This window comes from Elaeis guineensis, chromosome 1 (genome assembly GCF_000442705.2).
Source record: "Elaeis guineensis isolate ETL-2024a chromosome 1, EG11, whole genome shotgun sequence".
Taxonomy (NCBI): Eukaryota; Viridiplantae; Streptophyta; class Magnoliopsida; order Arecales; family Arecaceae; genus Elaeis; species Elaeis guineensis.
Window position 1 is genome coordinate 11,310,456 of NC_025993.2, and position 8,002 is coordinate 11,318,457.

Consider the following 8,002-nt stretch of genomic DNA (forward strand, 5'->3'; position numbering starts at 1 on the left):
CTTCCTCAGGTATTTTCTACTTGGGGCCATTATGTAACTCATTCTCCTGATAACTAACAATTCTTCCTCTATAATTAGATCTAGGTATAACTTAAGTACTAGTCGAGATTTTAAAAGACCTAGATCTATGTACTCGATGCGCTGAGGAAGTATTTCTGGATCCTCCATTGTTGGCTCTTCTTTTTTAAGTAGAGATTCAACCAGTGTCATGAGGGTTCAACAATTAATTTTGGTTTTAGCTAAATGTAATGGTCACTAGGTGTGGATACCTCATTATTATTATCAGCTTCGGATATCTCCTCCAGTTCTTCAGACCTGAATGTTCTTAACTGATCGAACTGGTCTTTAAGTTCTAGACTATTCTAAGCTCTAGAGTCAATTGGTAATCTATCCTCTTCTAGTTTACTAACTGCTATAACTGATTGGACCAATTGTTTAAATAACTGGTTAGTGGTTTGTATGAAATTACTGAGAGTATTTTTAATGTCTGAGGTTGATTGTGCTAAGACATCTAAACTCTTTTCTAATATGTTGACTCCTTCCTTAAGATCTAAACCTGGTTGATCATTCAGTATTTGGTTGGGCCTGAGATAGGGTTGACAAAAATTGTGGGCTCTTAATGTTGCATCTTGTGACCATGTAAAATTAGGATGACTTTCCAACCTTGGGTTATAGGTTAGTATATAAGGTTCATTTATGTAGCTTTCATTGAATGCACTCTCCTGTATGAACTCAATTTGGGTTGGATTCACCAAATAAGGACACTCCTCCACAACATGATCTAGTGCATCACATCCAATGCTCATGGGTGCTAGCATTTGGTTAAATTGAATATGTCTTTCGAATTCTAAGGCTTCAATTCTATTGGTCAAAGTTGCAATTCTAATATCTTCAAATTCTCTTAAATAAATATATGCATCTTCAATTTCAGTGAATGTAGGATGCATATTAATTGTTTGAGGGCCAATTGTAAAATTGTTAGCTAAGAATCTAATTTTAGATGGTTGGACAGAGCTAATTGGATAACATAGGTCTAGCAGAATTCTAGGCTGTCTATTGAAATTTATTTCTTTCTCAAGATCTTATAGGCTTGTAGGCTTTAGATTGTGTTTGGCAATTATCGTTTTATCCTAGTAGAAATTTTTTTAATTTTTTTTAATTTTTTTATTTGAATATATGAGAGAAAAAGAGAAGAAGAAGAAGAGTTCTAGATATGAGAGTCCTAAGGGATCCTAGACCGGTAATGAGAGAGTTTTAGTTAGATTTAACTTTAAAAGTAAGCAAGTTATCAAACAAATTAAAACTCTACATAGAGTTATTCTAATTCTAGACAACTCATAACTGTCAAGATTGCCTTCGAACCCTCCAAATTCGAAATCGACTAATCGAATTGGTCAGATAAGTATAAGATCGATGGGAGGCTCTCCGTACTTTTGCAATAGATCTAATTAGATAACTACCTTTCTTCAGAACGTCATTTTTGAACCACTTTTCTAGATACAGACAAGCTAACCAACTTGAACCCAGTCCAACTTTTGGGTTTTCTTGTCCTAATAAAATCGGATGTCCTTAGAGTTGGCGTCTAATCAATTTTATTTAAGGATTAGGTTATGTAGATGCAAAAAGTAATTTGTGGGCTAAGATAGAGTGGTCAAATCCCCACCTTATCTGATTAATGGGTGATGCGCTTAAGATATATTATGAAAATACAGTACAAAGAAAGAAAGATGACTAAATAAAGTGGAAAGTTTTAAAGTTTAGGTATTTCTTTATATTAGTTAAATCTTATGTGATTAGTGTTTTCTTTCTTTTTATATTAATCTAATTACAGAAACCAAAGTAAATATTAAGTTTTGAATATATCAGTGAGTTATGAAAGAAATGAAGAGATCCAACTAAAAAAAATTAAATTAGCTAATAAAAAAAAACTTATGCAATCTAAATATAATGTGAGAAATCTAATCTATATTAAGGCAGAAAATCAACTAAGCAAATAAAATAGTAATTAAAGGAGAAATCTAAGAATTAAAATAATGAATTTTTTTTTAATGTGAATCAAAATCTATCCTAGGACAACCATATAACATAACTTTCTGTTACGCCAAGACAATTTTATGTCAGGGCAGATTTTGATTTGACTAAAATAACTAAAAGAAGATAGACAGAAATTACTAAAACTAAAAGTATGAAGAACAAAAATCTAAAACACAATTTAAATACACCAATTCTCTGACAATGGTACCAAAAACTTGGTGTGTCTTAAATTTACTGCAAGCATACGGTGTGCAATGTAGCACATCCGATGAGTACAAATCGATCCTATGAGGAATTAGATTTTTAAAGTGTGTTTAAATACTTGCTCCAGTGAGCTTTAAAGAAAAAGAGGTGAGATTGTTTGTTGAATTACGAACTATCAAAATAATAAATTAATCAAATATAAAGATAAATTATTTAAAAGATTTAGGACTTTTGAATCTACTAGACCAATGAATTAGAGAGCCTATCTTTGGTTTCTCTTATAATATCCCTTGATTAAGATGTAAAACATGAATAAGCAACGATTATGAAGAGATTTAAGTCAACTATGATCCATCAAGCATTTCGCTTTCATCCTAATTAAGAGATATTTTTTTTCTTTTTTTCTCTTATGTTACCCAAGTATAAGCTATAAAGGGACTCAAAGCCAACTATAATCCATCAAAATTTTCACAAAGAAGGGGAAGAAAGGATTTAGTAAATTGTGAACCTTCTACCAATCATCTCCTCTCGCACTAACTCAAGCATGGACTATGAAGGGATTTTGATCCAATGATAGTCCATATCAAGTCTCTTGACAAGAGAGATAAAGGGAGAAGGACTCTAAAAATTAAAAGCTCGAAAAAAAAATTTAAAGAAAAAGCTTCTATTCGTAGTCTAGCTTCATCGCAAACTCCAGAGGGATTGCTTAGCCAGACATAGTTGATTTGAAGTTCGAAAAAAAAAAAAATCTAATTCTACTTGCTAGGATTTAACTTGCGAAAATTAAAAATTATAAAATTAAAAGATGCAGAAATTTAAACTACTCTATTGCATAAATTAAAATTATAAAATTAAATAAAAAATTAATTTATTACTGATTAAAATTTTGGTACAAAATTTTAACTCCTAAGCCATTAAACCTGACTTCTCTCCCTCTCTTGGCTTGGAGCCAACCTCCCCTGACTGACTCTCCTTCTCGTATGTTGGAAGGGTGAAAAAAAGTGAAAACAAGATGGCTAAAAAATTTAAAAGGTGGGCATACCTACCTATCACATGGGCCCCCTACAAGAATTATGGTGTGGAGAGTGAGATAATTCCAAAGAGGAGATATGTAGGCCTTTTTATAGGTGTTATAGGAGGGGAGAGCTTTTTTGTATTTTTCAGATGTGGAACTAATAAAAGAATGCATCCCAAGAGAATGGATGGATGAGATGAAGAGGATGGAAAGATATATTTTTTCTAAAATAATTTTTTTTTCTTCATGTGCTCCCTTCTTTCTTTATTCGTGCGTGTCATCCAGCTCTCGCTCGTCAGCGCCCAAGGACCAGCGAAGCCCACATGAAGAATCCTGTGTCGCACCTGCTTGCTTCATTTGAACCAATGCCCGCGCATTTGAATCCCCCAGCCAATGTGCGCATCCACCTTTCCTTTGTTGCCGCATTCAAGTCTGGCTTGCATGTGGGTCTAGCATCAAACACCTTGCCAAAACTAATTTATTCCCCCATATGTAATCACCTGGTATCATACAATCTGATTGATGGGTCCCTCTCCCTTCCAAAAGCCAATCGTGACTCCCTCCTTACACGTGCCAAAACACTCCATGGTCCCTTACTTTTAGTTCCCCTTGGTTCACGTGCATCCAACATACAGCATTCATTCGTATTCCCTTCCATATGTCGCAGAAAGACCAAGTGGTCCATAATGGACCATCATTTTATAGATTGATTCAATAAATTTTTGATTTTAATTTTAAATTCATTTTAATTTTATTTTTTATTCTATTTGATCTTTTAAGCATGTGGATTGAGCTCTTCATGTTAGTGCATCTCTTTTCTGTAAAATATATAAAAAATATCAATTTTAAAAGAATAAAAATAATTTAATTGATAATTAATACTTCTATAGGCAAATTTACACACTTATCATCCAATTTATGTCAAACGTCTGCAGGTGGATAAGCTTGGACCTAGATCCGATAGGTGTTTATTCATAGGGTACCTCAAGCAAACAAGGGGTTACTATTTCTACCATGCCGACGAGCAAAGATATTTGTCAATAATAAGACAGTCTTTTTGGAAAGAAAGTTTCTTAAAGAAGAAACTAATGCCACTAAGATCGAGCTTGATGAAGTTCACGAGGTAGAAAAATCGACACCATTAAGTGGACATACAGAATCGAATTTAATTAAGGAATCAAATTCAGAGCCTGTTATAGATGCATCTTTGAGAAGATCTGATAGAGTACTGTGTCAACTAAATAGATGTTATGATTTCTTGATCTAGCATGATGATCTTATTGAATTAGATGAAAATGATGAGGATCCGATCACCTATATGGATGCTATGCAGAGGCCTGATTCTAAAAAATGGCTTAAAATCATGAAATTCGAGATGGAGTCCATAGAGATCAATGATGTATAGATACTCATTGATCCACCTGAAGGGATAAAATCTATAGGATGTAAATGGATCTTCAAAAAGAAAAGGAGCGCGGATGGAAAAGTAGAGACCTACAAAGCTCATCTAGTTGTCAAGGGATATCGTCAATATTAAGATATAGACTATAACGAGATGTTCTCTCCTATGGCAATGCTCAAGTCTATTCGAATTTTACTTATAATAGCGGTACATCTAGATTACGAAATCTAACAAATGAATGTTAAAACAGCTTTCCTCGATGGAAAGCTTGAAGAAAATGTGTATATGACATAGTCTGAAAGGTTCACATCCACAGATAAATCTAAGTGCAAGCTACGGAGATCCATTTATACATTAAGATAAGTCTCCCAGAGTTGGAACGTATGTTTTGACATACAGCTTCATTAAGAATGAAAAAGAGCCTTGTATCTATAAATGAGCTAATGGTCATATAGTCATATTCCTTATACTGTACATGAATGACATTCTCTTAATTAAAATGACATCCCTGCATTATAGAATGTGAAGCTCTGGCTGTCATCACAGTTCTTCATGAAGGATTTGAGAGAAGCATCCTTCATCCTAGAGAAAAAATCTATAAGAATAGATTTAAAAGGTTGCTTGGATTGTCTCAATTCATATACATTGATACTGTGCTGAAATAATTCAGCATGGAGAATTTCAAGAAAGACTATCTACCGATAGGCCAAAAAATTTTTTTTATAAGAAGGATTGTCCGATAACCTCATAAGAGAGAGAGCGTATGAGTAAAATCTCATATACCTCGATCGTAGGATATATTATATACGTCTTGACATGTATGGGACCTGATATTTCTTACTTGCTAGGGGTAGCGAGTAGATATCAATCTAATGTAGGTGAGAAATATTGGAAGGTTATAAAGATAATTTTTAAGTATTTGAGAAATACTAAGGACCAGTAGCTCATCTATGGAGACACCAACATGAAACTTGTCAGTTACACAGACTCCAATTTTCAGTCAGACAATGATGATAGCAAAAGTGTATCTGATTATATTTTTATCTTATATGATGGAGCGATATGCTAGAAAAGTTTCGAGCAACATACAGTAGCCGACTCAGTATGTGAAGTGGAATACATAGCAACATCTGATGCTACGAAAGAGGCTGTTTGGTTAAAAAAATTCATCAACGAACTAGGGGTGATTTCTGCCATTGATAGTCTGATTTTACTATATTGTGATAGTAATAGTGCCATAGCTCAAGCTAAGGAACCCAAATTCCATCAAAAAATTGAACATATTCTACGTCGCTATCACCTACTTCGAGAGATCATTGACAGAGATGATGTTGATTTGCAAAAGATCGATGGCAAAGAGAACCTGACCGACCCCTTCATAAAAGCACTCAAGATCAGAGGGTTCGACGAACACAAATGGAAGATGGGTATCAGATATAGATCTAATTGGCTTTAGTGCAAGTGGGAGGATATTGGAATTGTGTCCTAAAGTCAATCATCTAGCTATAGACAATTGTGCATTTATATTGTAATCTCAATTATTATAATAAAAGTTATTTGGCAGTTCATCATATCTTGTATCTTCTATATATATATATACATTATGATCATGATGAAGTCCTTAGAACGATAACCACTTGATTAAAGTGATGAGGGTTAGTCAAGTCATTCTTAAATTATGTTCGCAATCAAATGATACATTATTAATAGGACGATAATGCTTATAAGTTTAGATCATTATGTGCCATATGTGTTGATTGTCTTCATAACCAAGGAGTATAAAGATACTGGTATGGCATGCAGGTAAAGTGTAGGAGTATATTTTTATGAAACGTGACTCAACTGCAGAGTGCTCTATTGTCAAGGATAGCTTGTGAAGGATATGGATATAAATGTCTCTCCGATTTGAGATCATAATGGAGACTTACGAGCAACTCACTGTGCTTTGATATTAGACTATTTGTATTCTTAATATTGTGACAAAAGATTTTTAGGCACTGTCAAGTACTTGCGAAGTTTGTGTGTGAGTCAAGATAGAATTGACCGCTCCAGGTTATAGGAGATAATACTTCAATGTGTTTCAATTTAGTAAAATCTTAGTCAGGATAATCTATGTGATCAGTTACAGATTTATAAGATTGAAATACAATATGGACGATTGATTAAGGGTTTGACAGATTACTTTGAACTCATCCTATGGATTGAGGGTCAAAGGGATGAATTATACAGTAACCATATGTCAAGATTCTTGAATGCTACTTTACGATTATTCGACCTATTCGGACATCGGATATCATTACCAGATGATCATTTTGATTAGTATAGAAAATAATTTCTATGCTACCGGCTTAGTGTTTGAACCTATGGAGTCACGCATATTGTCAAGTGACATAGGAAAGGATTGACCTAAAATCTATATGTTCAATTTGAAAGTAGGTGACATGATTGAATAAATAGATTTACTTAATTAAGAATTAAGTTTTAGGTTATATGAAATTAAATACTGACTGTGTCTAGCTAGCATTGGGTATTAGCTGCATGTTTAATTTCAAAGATGAACTTGAATTAATCTCTAATCCAAGAAATTTTAAGGAGACTGGGTTCAAGTCCTAATTTGGTTAGGACTTGAACTTTTGATCAATGTTTGATCTATAATTTTAAGAAGATTGGATTCAAGTTCTAATTAATTTAACTTAGATTTAATTTAATTGGGCTTGATTATGACTAACGGTCTTTTTAAATTAGATTCGAATTGAATTCGAATCCGATTCGAATTCGATTCGAATTAAATCTAAATTTGAATTAAATTAAAATTGATCACCTAAGCCCAAAATCCTTAGATTTCTCTCTCCTTTTATGCCAACCAAGAGGGAGGAGGGGCACTAAAAATCCCGCCCCCTTCTTCATGCACGTGAAAGGATGAGGAGGTGCAAGTTGGCACCTCCCCTTTCTCCTTGGGTCTCTTTTATGGATAAGAACCAATTCAAATCAAATTCCAATTTGATTTGAACTAGTTTGAATTGAGTTCTTATCTGCATGGGGCATTGGATCGGATTTTGTGTGACAAAAATAAAAAGGAGGGGTGTGAAAATGTGTGTAGCATTCTTTTGGAAAGTTTCCTTGCTGTGAGTGCTGATCTCCACACCCTCCCTTGCTTCCTTTCTAAATCAGCGATGCCCCAAGCCCATCATCTCTCTTTCCTATAGAATTTAGCATGCATGCGAAGTAGAGAAGCTACACCTACTGCTCTTGTAAAGTGATCTTCTATAGCCTTGATCAAATTCTTCCGCTATAATCATGGTATATCGATATTTTGATTGATATTTTAATTTGGAACCTACTCATCC